Here is a 16,886-nt window from a genome sequence, read left to right on the forward strand (position 1 = left end):
GAGGCTATGGACGTTGATGCGCCGGTCGCGACGTGCACATAGGCGAGGGACGAAGCACCCGAAACCGGTGCGATCATACCAGCACTAAACCACCGGATCCCATTAGAACTCCGAATATAAGCGTGCTTGGGCGAGAGGAGTACTAGGATGGGTGACCCCCCGGGAAGTCCTCGTGTTGCACTTCTTTTTGCATCCCGAGATACGAAACATCTCCCGTAGACCTCCGAGACGATTGTTTTCGGGCACGGAATTTGCCGTGACCGTTACGCAGTCAGTATCGTGGGGCTCGGAAAGAGCTTTCCGGATTGGGGTCGCAATAGCGATTCCGAGATCGTTCGAGAAAGTGCCGATGGTTTCGGCGCGAGCTTGCCGTGACCGATACGCAGTCATTGGGCTAGGGCTCGGAGAGAGCTTGCAATAGGGATTTCGTGATCGTTCGAGAAAGCACCGGCGGTTTCGTTAAGGGCAAGAGGCTCCGGACGTTGATGCGCCGGCCGCGACGTGCACATAGGCTTGGGATGAAGCACCCGAAACCGGTGCGATCATACCAGCACTAAACCACCGTATCCCATCAGAAGTCCGAAGTTAAGCGTGCTTGGGCGAGAGTAGTACTAGGATGGGTGATCCCCCGGGAAGTCCTCGTGTTGCATTTCTTTTTGCATCCCGAGATACGAAACATCTCCCGTAGACCTCCGAGACGATTGTTTTCGGGCACGGAATTTGCCGTGACCGCTACGCAGTCAGTATCGTGGGGCTCGGAAAGAGCTTTCCGGATTGGGGTCGCAATAGCGATTCCGAGATCGTTCGAGAAAGTTCCGATGGTTTCGGCGCGAGCTTGCCGTGACCGATACGCAGTCATTGGGCAAGGGCTCGGAGAGAGCTTGCAATAAGGATTTCGTGATCGTTCGAGAAAGCACCGGCGGTTTCGTGACGGGCGAGAGGCTCCGGACGTTGATGCGCCGGCCGCGACGTGCATATTGGCTAGGGACGAAGCACCCGAAACCGGTACGATCATACCAGCACTAAATCACCGGATCCCATCAGAACTCCGAAGTTAAGCGTGCTTGGGTGAGAGTAGTACTAGGATGGGTGACCCCCCGGGAATTCCTCGTGTTGCACTCCTTTTTGCGTCCCGAGATATGAAACATCTTCCGTAGACCTCCGAGACGATTGTTTTCGGGCACGGAATTTGCCGTGACCGCTACGCAGTCAGTATCGTGGGGCTCGGAAAGAGCTTTCCGGATTGTGGTCGCAATAGCGATTCCGAGATCGTTCGAGAAAGTGTCGATGGTTTCGGTGCTAGCTTGCCGTGACCGATACGCGGTCGTTGGGCTAGGGCTCGGAGAGAGCTTCCAATAGGGATTTCGTGATCGTTCGTGAAAGCGCCGACAATTTCGTGACGGGCAAGAGGCTACGGACGTTGATGCGCCGACCGCGACGTGCACATAGGCGAGGGACGAAGCACCCGAAACCGGTGCGATCATACCAGCACTAAACCACCGGATCCCATTAGAACTCCGAAGTTAAGCGTGCTTGGGCGAGAGGAGTACTAGGATGGGTGACCCCCCGGGAAGTCCTCGTGTTGCACTTCTTTTTGCATCCCGAGATACGAAACATCTCCCGTAGACCTCCGAGACGATTGTTTTCGGGCACGGAATTTGCCGTGACCGCTACGCAGTCAGTATCGTGGGGCTCGGAAAGAGCTTTCCGGATTGTGGTCGCAATAGCGATTCCGAGATCGTTCGAGAAAGTGTCGATGGTTTCGGTGCGAGCTTGCCGTGACCGATACGCGGTCGTTGGGCTAGGGCTCGGAGAGAGCTTCCAATAGGGATTTCGTGATCGTTCGTGAAAGCGCCGACGGTTTCGTGACGGGCAAGAGGCTACGGACGTTGATGCGACAGCCGCGACGTGCACATAGGCGAGGGACGAAGCACCCGAAACCGGTGCGATCATACCAGCACTAAACCACCGGATCCAATCAGAACTCCGAAGTTAAGCGTGCTTGGGCGAGAGTAGTACTAGGATGGGTGACCCCCCGGGAAGTCCTCGTGCTGCACTCCTTTTTGCGTCTCGAGATACGAAACATCTCCCGTAGAGCTCCGAGACGATAGTTTTCGTGCACGGAATTTGCCGTGACCGCTATGCAGTCAGTATCGTGGGGCTCGGAAAGAGCTTTCCGGATTGGGGTCGCAATAGCGATTCCGAGATCGTTCGAGAAAGTGTCGATGGTTTCGGCGCGAGCTTACCGTGACCAATACGCAGTCGTTGAGCTAGGGCTTGGAGAGAGCTTGCAATAGGGATTTCGTGATCGTTCGGGCAAGCGCCGACGGTTTCGTGACGGGCAAGAGGCTCCGGACGTTGATGCGCCGGCCACGACGTGCACATAAGCGAGGGACGAAGCACCCGAAACCGGTGCGATCATACCAGCACTAAACCACCGGATCCCATCAGAACTCCGAAGTTAAGCGTGCTTGGGCGAGAGTAGTACTAGGATGGGTGACCCCCCGGGAAGTCCTCGTGTTGCACTCCTTTTTGCGTCCTGAGATACGAAACATCTCCCGTAGACCTCCGAGACGATTGTTTTCGGGCACGGAATTTGCCGTGACCACTACGCAGTCAGTATCGTGGGGCTCGGAAAGAGCTTTCGGGATTGGGGTCGCAATAGCGATTCCGAGATCGTTCGAGAAAGTGCCGATGGTTTCGGCGCGAGCTTGCCGTGACCGATACGCGGTCGTTGGGCTAGGGCTCGGAGAGAGCTTCCAATAGGGATTTCCTGATCGTTCGTGAAAGCGCCGACAATTTCGTGACGGGCAAGAGGCTATGGACGTTGATGCGCCGGCCGCGACGTGCACATAGGCGAGGGACGAAGCACCCGAAACCGGTGCGATCATACCAGCACTAAACCACCGGATCCCATTAGAACTCCGAAGTTAAGCGTGCTTGGGCGAGGGGAGTACTAGGATGGGTGACCCCCCGGGAAGTCCTCGTGTTGCACTTCTTTTTGCATCCTGAGATACGAAACATCTCCCGTAGACCTCCGAGACAATTGTTTTCGGGCACGAAATTTGCCGTGACCGCTCCACAATCTGTATCGTGGGGCTCGAAAAGTGCTTTCCAGATTGGGGTCGCAATAGCGATTCCGAGATCGTGCGAGAAAGTGCCGATGGTTTCGGCGCGAGCTTGCCGTGACCGATACGCAGTCATTGGGCTAGGGCTCGGAGAGAGCTTGCAATAGGGATTTCGTGATCGTTCGAGAAAGCACCGGCGGTTTCGTTACGGGCAAGAGGCTCCGGACGTTGATGCGCCGGCCGCGACGTGCACATAGGCTTGGGATGAAGCACCCGAAACCGGTGCGATCATACCAGCACTAAACCACCGGATCCCATCAGAACTCCGATGTTAAGCGTGCTTGGGCGAGAGTAGTACTAGGATGGGTGACCCCCCAGGAATTCCTCGTGTTGCACTCCTTTTTGCATCCCGAGATATGAAACATCTCCCGTAGACCTCCGAGACGATTGTTTTCGAGCACGGAATTTGTCGTGACCGCTACGCAGTCAGTATCGTGGGGCTCGGAAAGAGCTTTCCGGATTGGGGTCACAATAGCGATTCCGAGATCGTTCGAGAAAGTACCGCTGGTTTCGGCGCGAGCTTGCCGTGACCGATACGCGGTCGTTGGGATAGGGCTCGGAGAGAGCTTCCAATAGGGATTTCGTGATCGTTCGTGAAAGCGCCGACAGTTTCGTGACGGGCAAGAGGCTATGGACGTTGATGCGCCGGCCGCGACGTGCACATAGGCGAGGGACGAAGCACCCGAAACCGGTGCGATCATACTAGCACTAAACCACCGGATCCCATTAGAACTCCGAAGTTAAGCGTGCTTGGGCGAGGGGAGTACTAGGATGGGTGACCCCCCGGAAAGTCCTTGTTTTGCACTTCTTTTTGCATCCCGAGATACGAAACATCTCCCGTAGACCTCCGAGACGATTGTTTTCGGGCACGGAATTTGCCGTGACCGCTCCACAATCAGTATCGTGGGGCTCGGAAAGAGCTTTCCAGATTGGGGTCGCAATAACGATTCCGAGATCGTCCGAGAAAGTGCCGATGGTTTCGGCGCGAGCTTGCCGTGACCGACACGCAGTCATTGGGCTAGGGCTCGGAGAGAGCTTGCAATAGGGATTTCGTGATCGTTCGAGAAAGCACCGGCGGTTTCGTGACGGGCAAGAGGCTCCGGACGTTGATGCGCCGGCCGCGACGTGCACATAGCCTAGGGACGAAGCACCCGAAACCGGTGCGATCATACCACCACTAAATCACCGTATCCCATTAGAACTCCGAAGTTAAGCGTGCTTGGGCGAGAGTAGTACTAGGATGGGTGACCCCCCAGGAATTCCTCGTGTTGCACTCCTTTTTGCATCCCGAGATATGAAACATCTCCCGTAGACCTCCGAGACGATTGTTTTCGGGCACGGAATTTGTCGTGACCGCTACGCAGTCAGTATCGTGGGGCTCGGAAAGAGCTTTCCGGATTGGGGTCGCAATAGCGATTCCGAGATCGTTCGAGAAAGTTCCGATGGTTTCGGCGCGAGCTTGCCGTGACCGATACGCAGTCATTGGGCAAGGGCTCGGAGAGAGCTTGCAATAAGGATTTCGTGATCGTTCGAGAAAGCACCGGCGGTTTCGTGATGGGCGAGAGGCTCCGGACGTTGATGCGCCGGGCGCGACGTGCATATTGGCTAGGGACGAAGCACCCGAAACCGGTACGATCATACCAGCACTAAATCACCGGATCCCATCAGAACTCCGAAGTTAAGCGTGCTTGGGTGAGAGTAGTACTAGGATGGGTGACCCCCCGGGAATTCCTCGTGTTGCACTCCTTTTTGCGTCCCGAGATATGAAACATCTTCCGTAGACCTCCGAGACGATTGTTTTCGGGCACGGAATTTGCCATGACCGCTACGCAGTCAGTATCGTGGGGCTCGGAAAGAGCTTTCCGGATTGTGGTCGCAATAGCGATTCCGAGATCGTTCGAGAAAGTGTCGATGGTTTCGGTGCGAGCTTGCCGTGACCGATACGCGGTCGTTGGGCTAGGGCTCGGAGAGAGCTTCCAATAGGGATTTCGTGATCGTTCGTGAAAGCGCCGACAATTTCGTGACGGGCAAGAGGCTACGGACGTTGATGCGCCGACCGCGACGTGCACATAGGCGAGGGACGAAGCACCCGAAACCGGTGCGATCATACCAGCACTAAACCACCGGATCCCATTAGAACTCCGAAGTTAAGCGTGCTTGGGCGAGAGGAGTACTAGGATGGGTGAACCCCCGGGAAGTCCTCGTGTTGCACTTCTTTTTGCATCCCGAGATACGAAACATCTCCCGTAGACCTCCGAGACGATTGTTTTCGGGCACGGAATTTGCCGTGACCGCTACGCAGTCAGTATCGTGGGGCTCGGAAAGAGCTTTCCGGATTGTGGTCGCAATAGCGATTCCGAGATCGTTCGAGAAAGTGTCGATGGTTTCGGTGCGAGCTTGCCGTGACCGATACGCGGTCGTTGGGCTAGGGCTCGGAGAGAGCTTCCAATAGGGATTTCGTGATCGTTCGTGAAAGCGCCGACAATTTCGTGACGGGCAAGAGGCTACGGACGTTGATGCGACAGCCGCGACGTGCACATAGGCGAGGGACGAAGCACCCGAAACCGGTGCGATCATACCAGCACTAAACCACCGGATCCAATCAGAACTCCGAAGTTAAGCGTGCTTGGGCGAGAGTAGTACTAGGATGGGTGACCCCCCGGGAAGTCCTCGTGTTGGACTCCTTTTTGCGTCCCGAGATACGAAACATCTCCCGTAAACCTCCGAGACGATTGTTTTCGGGCACGGAATTTGCCGTGACCACTACGCAGTCAGTATCGTGGGGCTCGGAAAGAGCTTTCGGGATTGGGGTCGCAATAGCGATTCCGAGATCGTTCGAGAAAGTGCCGATGGTTTCGGCGCGAGCTTGCCGTGACCGATACGCGGTCGTTGGGCTAGGGCTCGGAGAGAGCTTCCAATAGGGATTTCCTGATCGTTCGTGAAAGCGCCGACAATTTCGTGACGGGCAAGAGGCTATGGACGTTGATGCGCCGGTCGCGACGTGCACATAGGCGAGGGACGAAGCACCCGAAACCGGTGCGATCATACCAGCACTAAACCACCGGATCCCATTAGAACTCCGAATATAAGCGTGCTTGGGCGAGAGGAGTACTAGGATGGGTGACCCCCCGGGAAGTCCTCGTGTTGCACTTCTTTTTGCATCCCGAGATACGAAACATCTCCCGTAGACCTCCAAGACGATTGTTTTCGGGCACGGAATTTGCCGTGACCGTTACGCAGTCAGTATCGTGGGGCTCGGAAAGAGCTTTCCGGATTGGGGTCGCAATAGCGATTCCGAGATCGTTCGAGAAAGTGCCGATGGTTTCGGCGCGAGCTTGCCGTGACCGATACGCAGTCATTGGGCTAGGGCTCGGAGAGAGCTTGCAATAGGGATTTCGTGATCGTTCGAGAAAGCACCGGCGGTTTCGTTAAGGGCAAGAGGCTCCGGACGTTGATGCGCCGGCCGCGACGTGCACATAGGCTTGGGATGAAGCACCCGAAACCGGTGCGATCATACCAGCACTAAACCACCGGATCCCATTAGAACTCCGAATATAAGCGTGCTTGGGCGAGAGGAGTACTAGGATGGGTGACCCCCCGGGAAGTCCTCGTGTTGCACTCCTTTTTGCGTCCCGAGATACGAAACATCTCCCGTAGACCTCCGAGACGATTGTTTTCGGGCACGGAATTTGCCGTGACCACTACGCAGTCAGTATCGTGGGGCTCGGAAAGAGCTTTCGGGATTGGGGTCGCAATAGCGATTCCGAGATCGTTCGAGAAAGTGCCGATGGTTTCGGCGCGAGCTTGCCGTGACCGATACGCGGTCGTTGGGCTAGGGCTCGGAGAGAGCTTCCAATAGGGATTTCCTGATCGTTCGTGAAAGCGCCGACAATTTCGTGACGGGCAAGAGGCTATGGACGTTGATGCGCCGGTCGCGACGTGCACATAGGCGAGGGACGAAGCACCCGAAACCGGTGCGATCATACCAGCACTAAACCACCGGATCCCATTAGAACTCCGAATATAAGCGTGCTTGGGCGAGAGGAGTACTAGGATGGGTGACCCCCCGAGAAGTCCTCGTGTTGCACTTCTTTTTGCATCCCGAGATACGAAACATCTCCCGTAGACCTCCGAGACGATTGTTTTCGGGCACGGAATTTGCCGTGACCGTTACGCAGTCAGTATCGTGGGGCTCGGAAAGAGCTTTCCGGATTGGGGTCGCAATAGCGATTCCGAGATCGTTCGAGAAAGTGCCGATGGTTTCGGCGCGAGCTTGCCGTGACCGATACGCAGTCATTGGGCTAGGGCTCGGAGAGAGCTTGCAATAGGGATTTCGTGATCGTTCGAGAAAGCACCGGCGGTTTCGTTAAGGGCAAGAGGCTCCGGACGTTGATGCGCCGGCCGCGACGTGCACATAGGCTTGGGATGAAGCACCCGAAACCGGTGCGATCATACCAGCACTAAACCACCGTATCCCATCAGAAGTCCGAAGTTAAGCGTGCTTGGGCGAGAGTAGTACTAGGATGGGTGATCCCCCGGGAAGTCCTCGTGTTGCATTTCTTTTTGCATCCCGAGATACGAAACATCTCCCGTAGACCTCCGAGACGATTGTTTTCGGGCACGGAATTTGCCGTGACCGCTACGCAGTCAGTATCGTGGGGCTCGGAAAGAGCTTTCCGGATTGGGGTCGCAATAGCGATTCCGAGATCGTTCGAGAAAGTTCCGATGGTTTCGGCGCGAGCTTGCCATGACCGATACGCAGTCATTGGGCAAGGGCTCGGAGAGAGCTTGCAATAAGGATTTCGTGATCGTTCGAGAAAGCACCGGCGGTTTCGTGACGGGCGAGAGGCTCCGGACGTTGATGCGCCGGCCGCGACGTGCATATTGGCTAGGGACGAAGCACCCGAAACCGGTACGATCATACCAGCACTAAATCACCGGATCCCATCAGAACTCCGAAGTTAAGCGTGCTTGGGTGAGAGTAGTACTAGGATGGGTGACCCCCCGGGAATTCCTCGTGTTGCACTCCTTTTTGCGTCCCGAGATATGAAACATCTTCCGTAGACCTCCGAGACGATTGTTTTCGGGCACGGAATTTGCCGTGACCGCTACGCAGTCAGTATCGTGGGGCTCGGAAAGAGCTTTCCGGATTGTGGTCGCAATAGCGATTCCGAGATCGTTCGAGAAAGTGTCGATGGTTTCGGTGCTAGCTTGCCGTGACCGATACGCGGTCGTTGGGCTAGGGCTCGGAGAGAGCTTCCAATAGGGATTTCGTGATCGTTCGTGAAAGCGCCGACAATTTCGTGACGGGCAAGAGGCTACGGACGTTGATGCGCCGACCGCGACGTGCACATAGGCGAGGGACGAAGCACCCGAAACCGGTGCGATCATACCAGCACTAAACCACCGGATCCCATTAGAACTCCGAAGTTAAGCGTGCTTGGGCGAGAGGAGTACTAGGATGGGTGACCCCCCGGGAAGTCCTCGTGTTGCACTTCTTTTTGCATCCCGAGATACGAAACATCTCCCGTAGACCTCCGAGACGATTGTTTTCGGGCACGGAATTTGCCGTGACCGCTACGCAGTCAGTATCGTGGGGCTCGGAAAGAGCTTTCCGGATTGTGGTCGCAATAGCGATTCCGAGATCGTTCGAGAAAGTGTCGATGGTTTCGGTGCGAGCTTGCCGTGACCGATACGCGGTCGTTGGGCTAGGGCTCGGAGAGAGCTTCCAATAGGGATTTCGTGATCGTTCGTGAAAGCGCCGACGGTTTCGTGACGGGCAAGAGGCTACGGACGTTGATGCGACAGCCGCGACGTGCACATAGGCGAGGGACGAAGCACCCGAAACCGGTGCGATCATACCAGCACTAAACCACCGGATCCAATCAGAACTCCGAAGTTAAGCGTGCTTGGGCGAGAGTAGTACTAGGATGGGTGACCCCCCGGGAAGTCCTCGTGCTGCACTCCTTTTTGCGTCTCGAGATACGAAACATCTCCCGTAGAGCTCCGAGACGATAGTTTTCGTGCACGGAATTTGCCGTGACCGCTATGCAGTCAGTATCGTGGGGCTCGGAAAGAGCTTTCCGGATTGGGGTCGCAATAGCGATTCCGAGATCGTTCGAGAAAGTGTCGATGGTTTCGGCGCGAGCTTACCGTGACCAATACGCAGTCGTTGAGCTAGGGCTTGGAGAGAGCTTGCAATAGGGATTTCGTGATCGTTCGGGCAAGCGCCGACGGTTTCGTGACGGGCAAGAGGCTCCGGACGTTGATGCGCCGGCCACGACGTGCACATAAGCGAGGGACGAAGCACCCGAAACCGGTGCGATCATACCAGCACTAAACCACCGGATCCCATCAGAACTCCGAAGTTAAGCGTGCTTGGGCGAGAGTAGTACTAGGATGGGTGACCCCCCGGGAAGTCCTCGTGTTGCACTCCTTTTTGCGTCCTGAGATACGAAACATCTCCCGTAGACCTCCGAGACGATTGTTTTCGGGCACGGAATTTGCCGTGACCACTACGCAGTCAGTATCGTGGGGCTCGGAAAGAGCTTTCGGGATTGGGGTCGCAATAGCGATTCCGAGATCGTTCGAGAAAGTGCCGATGGTTTCGGCGCGAGCTTGCCGTGACCGATACGCGGTCGTTGGGCTAGGGCTCGGAGAGAGCTTCCAATAGGGATTTCCTGATCGTTCGTGAAAGCGCCGACAATTTCGTGACGGGCAAGAGGCTATGGACGTTGATGCGCCGGCCGCGACGTGCACATAGGCGAGGGACGAAGCACCCGAAACCGGTGCGATCATACCAGCACTAAACCACCGGATCCCATTAGAACTCCGAAGTTAAGCGTGCTTGGGCGAGGGGAGTACTAGGATGGGTGACCCCCCGGGAAGTCCTCGTGTTGCACTTCTTTTTGCATCCTGAGATACGAAACATCTCCCGTAGACCTCCGAGACAATTGTTTTCGGGCACGAAATTTGCCGTGACCGCTCCACAATCTGTATCGTGGGGCTCGAAAAGTGCTTTCCAGATTGGGGTCGCAATAGCGATTCCGAGATCGTGCGAGAAAGTGCCGATGGTTTCGGCGCGAGCTTGCCGTGACCGATACGCAGTCATTGGGCTAGGGCTCGGAGAGAGCTTGCAATAGGGATTTCGTGATCGTTCGAGAAAGCACCGGCGGTTTCGTTACGGGCAAGAGGCTCCGGACGTTGATGCGCCGGCCGCGACGTGCACATAGGCTTGGGATGAAGCACCCGAAACCGGTGCGATCATACCAGCACTAAACCACCGGATCCCATCAGAACTCCGATGTTAAGCGTGCTTGGGCGAGAGTAGTACTAGGATGGGTGACCCCCCAGGAATTCCTCGTGTTGCACTCCTTTTTGCATCCCGAGATATGAAACATCTCCCGTAGACCTCCGAGACGATTGTTTTCGAGCACGGAATTTGTCGTGACCGCTACGCAGTCAGTATCGTGGGGCTCGGAAAGAGCTTTCCGGATTGGGGTCACAATAGCGATTCCGAGATCGTTCGAGAAAGTACCGCTGGTTTCGGCGCGAGCTTGCCGTGACCGATACGCGGTCGTTGGGATAGGGCTCGGAGAGAGCTTCCAATAGGGATTTCGTGATCGTTCGTGAAAGCGCCGACAGTTTCGTGACGGGCAAGAGGCTATGGACGTTGATGCGCCGGCCGCGACGTGCACATAGGCGAGGGACGAAGCACCCGAAACCGGTGCGATCATACTAGCACTAAACCACCGGATCCCATTAGAACTCCGAAGTTAAGCGTGCTTGGGCGAGGGGAGTACTAGGATGGGTGACCCCCCGGAAAGTCCTTGTTTTGCACTTCTTTTTGCATCCCGAGATACGAAACATCTCCCGTAGACCTCCGAGACGATTGTTTTCGGGCACGGAATTTGCCGTGACCGCTCCACAATCAGTATCGTGGGGCTCGGAAAGAGCTTTCCAGATTGGGGTCGCAATAACGATTCCGAGATCGTCCGAGAAAGTGCCGATGGTTTCGGCGCGAGCTTGCCGTGACCGACACGCAGTCATTGGGCTAGGGCTCGGAGAGAGCTTGCAATAGGGATTTCGTGATCGTTCGAGAAAGCACCGGCGGTTTCGTGACGGGCAAGAGGCTCCGGACGTTGATGCGCCGGCCGCGACGTGCACATAGCCTAGGGACGAAGCACCCGAAACCGGTGCGATCATACCACCACTAAATCACCGTATCCCATTAGAACTCCGAAGTTAAGCGTGCTTGGGCGAGAGTAGTACTAGGATGGGTGACCCCCCAGGAATTCCTCGTGTTGCACTCCTTTTTGCATCCCGAGATATGAAACATCTCCCGTAGACCTCCGAGACGATTGTTTTCGGGCACGGAATTTGTCGTGACCGCTACGCAGTCAGTATCGTGGGGCTCGGAAAGAGCTTTCCGGATTGGGGTCGCAATAGCGATTCCGAGATCGTTCGAGAAAGTTCCGATGGTTTCGGCGCGAGCTTGCCGTGACCGATACGCAGTCATTGGGCAAGGGCTCGGAGAGAGCTTGCAATAAGGATTTCGTGATCGTTCGAGAAAGCACCGGCGGTTTCGTGACGGGCGAGAGGCTCCGGACGTTGATGCGCCGGCCGCGACGTGCATATTGGCTAGGGACGAAGCACCCGAAACCGGTACGATCATACCAGCACTAAATCACCGGATCCCATCAGAACTCCGAAGTTAAGCGTGCTTGGGAGAGAGTAGTACTAGGATGGGTGACCCCCCGGGAATTCCTCGTGTTGCACTCCTTTTTGCGTCCCGAGATATGAAACATCTTCCGTAGACCTCCGAGACGATTGTTTTCGGGCACGGAATTTGCCGTGACCGCTACGCAGTCAGTATCGTGGGGCTCGGAAAGAGCTTTCCGGATTGTGGTCGCAATAGCGATTCCGAGATCGTTCGAGAAAGTGTCGATGGTTTCGGTGCTAGCTTGCCGTGACCGATACGCGGTCGTTGGGCTAGGGCTCGGAGAGAGCTTCCAATAGGGATTTCGTGATCGTTCGTGAAAGCGCCGACAATTTCGTGACGGGCAAGAGGCTACGGACGTTGATGCGCCGACCGCGACGTGCACATAGGCGAGGGACGAAGCACCCGAAACCGGTGCGATCATACCAGCACTAAACCACCGGATCCCATTAGAACTCCGAAGTTAAGCGTGCTTGGGCGAGAGGAGTACTAGGATGGGTGACCCCCCGGGAAGTCCTCGTGTTGCACTTCTTTTTGCATCCCGAGATACGAAACATCTCCCGTAGACCTCCGAGACGATTGTTTTCGGGCACGGAATTTGCCGTGACCGTTACGCAGTCAGTATCGTGGGGCTCGGAAAGAGCTTTCCGGATTGGGGTCGCAATAGCGATTCCGAGATCGTTCGAGAAAGTGCCGATGGTTTCGGCGCGAGCTTGCCGTGACCGATACGCAGTCATTGGGCTAGGGCTCGGAGAGAGCTTGCAATAGGGATTTCGTGATCGTTCGAGAAAGCACCGGCGGTTTCGTTAAGGGCAAGAGGCTCCGGACGTTGATGCGCCGGCCGCGACGTGCACATAGGCTTGGGATGAAGCACCCGAAACCGGTGCGATCATACCAGCACTAAACCACCGTATCCCATCAGAAGTCCGAAGTTAAGCGTGCTTGGGCGAGAGTAGTACTAGGATGGGTGACCCCCCGGGAAGTCCTCGTGTTGCACTTCTTTTTGCATCCCGAGATACGAAACATCTCCCGTAGACCTCCGAGACGATTGTTTTCGGGCACGGAATTTGCCGTGACCGCTACGCAGTCAGTATCGTGGGGCTCGGAAAGAGCTTTCCGGATTGGGGTCGCAATAGCGATTCCGAGATCGTTCGAGAAAGTTCCGATGGTTTCGGCGCGAGCTTGCCGTGACCGATACGCAGTCATTGGGCTAGGGCTCGGAGAGAGCTTGCAATAAGGATTTCGTGATCGTTCGAGAAAGCACCGGCGGTTTCGTGACGGGCGAGAGGCACCGGACGTTGATGCGCCGGCCGCGACGTGCATATTGGCTAGGGACGAAGCACCCGAAACCGGTACGATCATACCAGCACTAAATCACCGGATCCCATCAGAACTCCGAAGTTAAGCGTGCTTGGGTGAGAGTAGTACTAGGATGGGTGACCCCCCGGGAATTCCTCGTGTTGCACTCCTTTTTGCGTCCCGAGATATGAAACATCTTCCGTAGACCTCCGAGACGATTGTTTTCGGGCACGGAATTTGCCGTGACCGCTACGCAGTCAGTATCGTGGGGCTCGGAAAGAGCTTTCCGGATTGTGGTCGCAATAGCGATTCCGAGATCGTTCGAGAAAGTGTCGATGGTTTCGGTGCTAGCTTGCCGTGACCGATACGCGGTCGTTGGGCTAGTGCTCGGAGAGAGCTTCCAATAGGGATTTCGTGATCGTTCGTGAAAGCGCCGACAATTTCGTGACGGGCAAGAGGCTACGGACGTTGATGCGCCGACCGCGACGTGCACATAGGCGAGGGACGAAGCACCCGAAACCGGTGCGATCATACCAGCACTAAACCACCGGATCCCATTAGAACTCCGAAGTTAAGCGTGCTTGGGCGAGAGGAGTACTAGGATGGGTGACCCCCCGGGAAGTCCTCGTGTTGCACTTCTTTTTGCATCCCGAGATACGAACCATCTCCCGTAGACCTCCGAGACGATTGTTTTCGGGCACGGAATTTGCCGTGACCGTTACGCAGTCAGTATCGTGGGGCTCGGAAAGAGCTTTCCGGATTGGGGTCGCAATAGCGATTCCGAGATCGTTCGAGAAAGTGCCGATGGTTTCGGCGCGAGCTTGCCGTGACCGATACGCAGTCATTGGGCTAGGGCTCGGAGAGAGCTTGCAATAGGGATTTCGTGATCGTTCGAGAAAGCACCGGCGGTTTCGTTAAGGGCAAGAGGCTCCGGACGTTGATGCGCCGGCCGCGACGTGCACATAGGCTTGGGATGAAGCACCCGAAACCGGTGCGATCATACCAGCACTAAACCACCGTATCCCATCAGAAGTCCGAAGTTAAGCGTGCTTGGGCGAGAGTAGTACTAGGATGGGTGACCCCCCGGGAAGTCCTCGTGTTGCACTTCTTTTTGCATCCCGAGATACGAAACATCTCCCGTAGACCTCCGAGACGATTGTTTTCGGGCACGGAATTTGCCGTGACCGCTACGCAGTCAGTATCGTGGGGCTCGGAAAGAGCTTTCCGGATTGGGGTCGCAATAGCGATTCCGAGATCGTTCGAGAAAGTTCCGATGGTTTCGGCGCGAGCTTGCCGTGACCGATACGCAGTCATTGGGCAAGGGCTCGGAGAGAGCTTGCAATAAGGATTTCGTGATCGTTCGAGAAAGCACCGGCGGTTTCGTGACGGGCGAGAGGCTCCGGACGTTGATGCGCCGGCCGCGACGTGCATATTGGCTAGGGACGAAGCACCCGAAACCGGTACGATCATACCAGCACTAAATCACCGGATCCCATCAGAACTCCGAAGTTAAGCGTGCTTGGGTGAGAGTAGTACTAGGATGGGTGACCCCCCGGGAATTCCTCGTGTTGCACTCCTTTTTGCGTCCCGAGATATGAAACATCTTCCGTAGACCTCCGAGACGATTGTTTTCGGGCACGGAATTTGCCGTGACCGCTACGCAGTCAGTATCGTGGGGCTCGGAAAGAGCTTTCCGGATTGTGGTCGCAATAGCGATTCCGAGATCGTTCGAGAAAGTGTCGATGGTTTCGGTGCTAGCTTGCCGTGACCGATACGCGGTCGTTGGGCTAGGGCTCGGAGAGAGCTTCCAATAGGGATTTCGTGATCGTTCGTGAAAGCGCCGACAATTTCGTGACGGGCAAGAGGCTACGGACGTTGATGCGCCGACCGCAACGTGCACATAGGCGAGGGACGAAGCACCCGAAACCGGTGCGATCATACCAGCACTAAACCACCGGATCCCATTAGAACTCCGAAGTTAAGCGTGCTTGGGCGAGAGGAGTACTAGGATGGGTGACCCCCCGGGAAGTCCTCGTGTTGCACTTCTTTTTGCATCCCGAGATACGAAACATCTCCCGTAGACCTCCGAGACGATTGTTTTCGGGCACGGAATTTGCCGTGACCGTTACGCAGTCAGTATCGTGGGGCTCGGAAAGAGCTTTCCGGATTGGGGTCGCAATAGCGATTCCGAGATCGTTCGAGAAAGTGCCGATGGTTTCGGCGCGAGCTTGCCGTGACCGATACGCAGTCATTGGGCTAGGGCTCGGAGAGAGCTAGCAATAGGGATTTCGTGATCGTTCGAGAAAGCACCGGCGGTTTCGTGACGGGCAAGAGGCTCCGGACGTTGATGCGCCGGCCGCGACGTGCACATAGGCGAGGGACGAAGCACCCGAAACCGGTGCGATCATACCAGCACTAAACCACCGGATCCCATCAGAACTCCGAAGTTAAGCGTGCTTGGGCGAGAGTAGTACTAGGATGGGTGACCCCCCGGGAAGTCCTCGTGTTGCACTCCTTTTTGCGTCCTGAGATACGAAACATCTCCCGTAGACCTCCGAGACGATTGTTTTCGGGCACGGAATTTGCCGTGACCACTACGCAGTCAGTATCGTGGGGCTCGGAAAGAGCTTTCGGGATTGGGGTCGCAATAGCGATTCCGAGATCGTTCGAGAAAGTGCCGATGGTTTCGGCGCGAGCTTGCCGTGACCGATACGCGGTCGTTGGGCTAGGGCTCGGAGAGAGCTTCCTATAGGGATTTCCTGATCGTTCGTGAAAGCGCCGACAATTTCGTGACGGGCAAGAGGCTATGGACGTTGATGCGCCGGCCGCGACGTGCACATAGGCGAGGGACGAAGCACCCGAAACCGGTGCGATCATACCAGCACTAAACCACCGGATCCCATTAGAACTCCGAAGTTAAGCGTGCTTGGGCGAGGGGAGTACTAGGATGGGTGACCCCCCAGGAAGTCCTCGTGTTGCACTTCTTTTTGCATCCCGAGATACGAAACATCTCCCGTAGACCTCCGAGACGATTGTTTTCGGGCACGGAATTTGCCGTGACCGCTCCACAATCAGTATCGTGGGGCTCGAAAAGTGCTTTCCAGATTGGGGTCGCAATAGCGATTCCGAGATCGTTCGAGAAAGTGCCGATGGTTTCGGCGCGAGCTTGCCGTGACCGATACGCAGTCATTGGGCTAGGGCTCGGAGAGAGCTTGCAATAGGGATTTCGTGATCGTTCGAGAAAGCACCGGCGGTTTCGTTAAGGGCAAGAGGCTCCGGACGTTGATGCGCCGGCCGCGACGTGCACATAGGCTTGGGATGAAGCACCCGAAACCGGTGCGATCATACCAGCACTAAACCACCGTATCCCATCAGAACTCCGAAGTTAAGCGTGCTTGGGCGAGTGTAGTACTAGGATGGGTGACCCCCCGGGAAGTCCTCGTGTTGCACTTCTTTTTGCATCCCGAGATACGAAACATCTCCCGTAGACCTCCGAGACGATTGTTTTCGGGCACGGAATTTGCCGTGACCGCTACGCAGTCAGTATCGTGGGGCTCGGAAAGAGCTTTCCGGATTGGGGTCGCAATAGCGATTCCGAGATCGTTCGAGAAAGTTCAGATGGTTTCGGCGTGAGCTTGCCGTGACCGATACGCAGTCATTGGGCAAGGGCTCGGAGAGAGCTTGCAATAAGGATTTCGTGATCGTTCGAGAAAGCACCGGCGGTTTCGTGACGGGCAAGA

At 56.0% G+C, this 16,886-nt stretch overlaps 36 non-coding genes across 36 annotated transcripts; all 36 read left to right on the plus strand.

The window, feature by feature from the left end:
* The first annotated feature begins 65 nt into the window (after positions 1–65).
* Positions 66–184, plus strand: LOC135590769 (5S ribosomal RNA). Its single transcript, XR_010478181.1, has one exon. It is a non-coding gene; the product is annotated as a 5S ribosomal RNA (ribosomal RNA).
* Positions 185–534: 350 nt separating this feature from the next.
* Positions 535–653, plus strand: LOC135592392 (5S ribosomal RNA). The gene has a single exon (XR_010479022.1). It is a non-coding gene; the product is annotated as a 5S ribosomal RNA (ribosomal RNA).
* Positions 654–1,003: 350 nt separating this feature from the next.
* On the plus strand, positions 1,004–1,122 carry LOC135590339 (5S ribosomal RNA). The gene has a single exon (XR_010477752.1). It is a non-coding gene; the product is annotated as a 5S ribosomal RNA (ribosomal RNA).
* Positions 1,123–1,472: 350 nt separating this feature from the next.
* LOC135593729 (5S ribosomal RNA) lies at positions 1,473–1,591 on the plus strand. Its single transcript, XR_010479794.1, has one exon. It is a non-coding gene; the product is annotated as a 5S ribosomal RNA (ribosomal RNA).
* Positions 1,592–1,941: 350 nt separating this feature from the next.
* LOC135589877 (5S ribosomal RNA) lies at positions 1,942–2,060 on the plus strand. Its single transcript, XR_010477289.1, has one exon. It is a non-coding gene; the product is annotated as a 5S ribosomal RNA (ribosomal RNA).
* A 350-nt stretch (positions 2,061–2,410) lies between these two features.
* On the plus strand, positions 2,411–2,529 carry LOC135592813 (5S ribosomal RNA). The gene has a single exon (XR_010479254.1). It is a non-coding gene; the product is annotated as a 5S ribosomal RNA (ribosomal RNA).
* A 350-nt stretch (positions 2,530–2,879) lies between these two features.
* Positions 2,880–2,998, plus strand: LOC135593432 (5S ribosomal RNA). The gene has a single exon (XR_010479593.1). It is a non-coding gene; the product is annotated as a 5S ribosomal RNA (ribosomal RNA).
* Positions 2,999–3,348: 350 nt separating this feature from the next.
* On the plus strand, positions 3,349–3,467 carry LOC135588832 (5S ribosomal RNA). The gene has a single exon (XR_010476498.1). It is a non-coding gene; the product is annotated as a 5S ribosomal RNA (ribosomal RNA).
* A 350-nt stretch (positions 3,468–3,817) lies between these two features.
* On the plus strand, positions 3,818–3,936 carry LOC135592256 (5S ribosomal RNA). The gene has a single exon (XR_010478969.1). It is a non-coding gene; the product is annotated as a 5S ribosomal RNA (ribosomal RNA).
* Positions 3,937–4,286: 350 nt separating this feature from the next.
* LOC135592402 (5S ribosomal RNA) lies at positions 4,287–4,405 on the plus strand. Its single transcript, XR_010479026.1, has one exon. It is a non-coding gene; the product is annotated as a 5S ribosomal RNA (ribosomal RNA).
* Positions 4,406–4,755: 350 nt separating this feature from the next.
* LOC135590350 (5S ribosomal RNA) lies at positions 4,756–4,874 on the plus strand. The gene has a single exon (XR_010477763.1). It is a non-coding gene; the product is annotated as a 5S ribosomal RNA (ribosomal RNA).
* A 350-nt stretch (positions 4,875–5,224) lies between these two features.
* On the plus strand, positions 5,225–5,343 carry LOC135590604 (5S ribosomal RNA). The gene has a single exon (XR_010478016.1). It is a non-coding gene; the product is annotated as a 5S ribosomal RNA (ribosomal RNA).
* Positions 5,344–5,693: 350 nt separating this feature from the next.
* On the plus strand, positions 5,694–5,812 carry LOC135591927 (5S ribosomal RNA). Its single transcript, XR_010478698.1, has one exon. It is a non-coding gene; the product is annotated as a 5S ribosomal RNA (ribosomal RNA).
* A 350-nt stretch (positions 5,813–6,162) lies between these two features.
* Positions 6,163–6,281, plus strand: LOC135590780 (5S ribosomal RNA). The gene has a single exon (XR_010478192.1). It is a non-coding gene; the product is annotated as a 5S ribosomal RNA (ribosomal RNA).
* Positions 6,282–6,631: 350 nt separating this feature from the next.
* On the plus strand, positions 6,632–6,750 carry LOC135590903 (5S ribosomal RNA). Its single transcript, XR_010478312.1, has one exon. It is a non-coding gene; the product is annotated as a 5S ribosomal RNA (ribosomal RNA).
* A 350-nt stretch (positions 6,751–7,100) lies between these two features.
* LOC135591398 (5S ribosomal RNA) lies at positions 7,101–7,219 on the plus strand. The gene has a single exon (XR_010478509.1). It is a non-coding gene; the product is annotated as a 5S ribosomal RNA (ribosomal RNA).
* A 350-nt stretch (positions 7,220–7,569) lies between these two features.
* Positions 7,570–7,688, plus strand: LOC135592394 (5S ribosomal RNA). Its single transcript, XR_010479023.1, has one exon. It is a non-coding gene; the product is annotated as a 5S ribosomal RNA (ribosomal RNA).
* A 350-nt stretch (positions 7,689–8,038) lies between these two features.
* On the plus strand, positions 8,039–8,157 carry LOC135590361 (5S ribosomal RNA). The gene has a single exon (XR_010477774.1). It is a non-coding gene; the product is annotated as a 5S ribosomal RNA (ribosomal RNA).
* Positions 8,158–8,507: 350 nt separating this feature from the next.
* LOC135593734 (5S ribosomal RNA) lies at positions 8,508–8,626 on the plus strand. The gene has a single exon (XR_010479795.1). It is a non-coding gene; the product is annotated as a 5S ribosomal RNA (ribosomal RNA).
* A 350-nt stretch (positions 8,627–8,976) lies between these two features.
* On the plus strand, positions 8,977–9,095 carry LOC135589888 (5S ribosomal RNA). The gene has a single exon (XR_010477300.1). It is a non-coding gene; the product is annotated as a 5S ribosomal RNA (ribosomal RNA).
* A 350-nt stretch (positions 9,096–9,445) lies between these two features.
* LOC135592819 (5S ribosomal RNA) lies at positions 9,446–9,564 on the plus strand. The gene has a single exon (XR_010479256.1). It is a non-coding gene; the product is annotated as a 5S ribosomal RNA (ribosomal RNA).
* A 350-nt stretch (positions 9,565–9,914) lies between these two features.
* On the plus strand, positions 9,915–10,033 carry LOC135593437 (5S ribosomal RNA). Its single transcript, XR_010479594.1, has one exon. It is a non-coding gene; the product is annotated as a 5S ribosomal RNA (ribosomal RNA).
* A 350-nt stretch (positions 10,034–10,383) lies between these two features.
* On the plus strand, positions 10,384–10,502 carry LOC135588843 (5S ribosomal RNA). The gene has a single exon (XR_010476501.1). It is a non-coding gene; the product is annotated as a 5S ribosomal RNA (ribosomal RNA).
* A 350-nt stretch (positions 10,503–10,852) lies between these two features.
* LOC135592258 (5S ribosomal RNA) lies at positions 10,853–10,971 on the plus strand. The gene has a single exon (XR_010478970.1). It is a non-coding gene; the product is annotated as a 5S ribosomal RNA (ribosomal RNA).
* Positions 10,972–11,321: 350 nt separating this feature from the next.
* On the plus strand, positions 11,322–11,440 carry LOC135592404 (5S ribosomal RNA). The gene has a single exon (XR_010479028.1). It is a non-coding gene; the product is annotated as a 5S ribosomal RNA (ribosomal RNA).
* Positions 11,441–11,790: 350 nt separating this feature from the next.
* On the plus strand, positions 11,791–11,909 carry LOC135591982 (5S ribosomal RNA). Its single transcript, XR_010478753.1, has one exon. It is a non-coding gene; the product is annotated as a 5S ribosomal RNA (ribosomal RNA).
* Positions 11,910–12,259: 350 nt separating this feature from the next.
* Positions 12,260–12,378, plus strand: LOC135593739 (5S ribosomal RNA). The gene has a single exon (XR_010479796.1). It is a non-coding gene; the product is annotated as a 5S ribosomal RNA (ribosomal RNA).
* Positions 12,379–12,728: 350 nt separating this feature from the next.
* LOC135591949 (5S ribosomal RNA) lies at positions 12,729–12,847 on the plus strand. Its single transcript, XR_010478720.1, has one exon. It is a non-coding gene; the product is annotated as a 5S ribosomal RNA (ribosomal RNA).
* Positions 12,848–13,197: 350 nt separating this feature from the next.
* On the plus strand, positions 13,198–13,316 carry LOC135590372 (5S ribosomal RNA). Its single transcript, XR_010477785.1, has one exon. It is a non-coding gene; the product is annotated as a 5S ribosomal RNA (ribosomal RNA).
* A 350-nt stretch (positions 13,317–13,666) lies between these two features.
* On the plus strand, positions 13,667–13,785 carry LOC135593744 (5S ribosomal RNA). Its single transcript, XR_010479799.1, has one exon. It is a non-coding gene; the product is annotated as a 5S ribosomal RNA (ribosomal RNA).
* Positions 13,786–14,135: 350 nt separating this feature from the next.
* On the plus strand, positions 14,136–14,254 carry LOC135591960 (5S ribosomal RNA). Its single transcript, XR_010478731.1, has one exon. It is a non-coding gene; the product is annotated as a 5S ribosomal RNA (ribosomal RNA).
* Positions 14,255–14,604: 350 nt separating this feature from the next.
* Positions 14,605–14,723, plus strand: LOC135590383 (5S ribosomal RNA). Its single transcript, XR_010477796.1, has one exon. It is a non-coding gene; the product is annotated as a 5S ribosomal RNA (ribosomal RNA).
* Positions 14,724–15,073: 350 nt separating this feature from the next.
* On the plus strand, positions 15,074–15,192 carry LOC135593746 (5S ribosomal RNA). Its single transcript, XR_010479805.1, has one exon. It is a non-coding gene; the product is annotated as a 5S ribosomal RNA (ribosomal RNA).
* A 350-nt stretch (positions 15,193–15,542) lies between these two features.
* LOC135592824 (5S ribosomal RNA) lies at positions 15,543–15,661 on the plus strand. The gene has a single exon (XR_010479258.1). It is a non-coding gene; the product is annotated as a 5S ribosomal RNA (ribosomal RNA).
* Positions 15,662–16,011: 350 nt separating this feature from the next.
* LOC135588490 (5S ribosomal RNA) lies at positions 16,012–16,130 on the plus strand. Its single transcript, XR_010476299.1, has one exon. It is a non-coding gene; the product is annotated as a 5S ribosomal RNA (ribosomal RNA).
* Positions 16,131–16,480: 350 nt separating this feature from the next.
* Positions 16,481–16,599, plus strand: LOC135589932 (5S ribosomal RNA). Its single transcript, XR_010477344.1, has one exon. It is a non-coding gene; the product is annotated as a 5S ribosomal RNA (ribosomal RNA).
* The last annotated feature ends 287 nt before the right edge of the window (positions 16,600–16,886 follow it).

This window comes from Musa acuminata, chromosome BXJ1-1 (assembly GCF_036884655.1).
Source record: "Musa acuminata AAA Group cultivar baxijiao chromosome BXJ1-1, Cavendish_Baxijiao_AAA, whole genome shotgun sequence".
NCBI classification, from domain to species: Eukaryota; Viridiplantae; Streptophyta; class Magnoliopsida; order Zingiberales; family Musaceae; genus Musa; species Musa acuminata.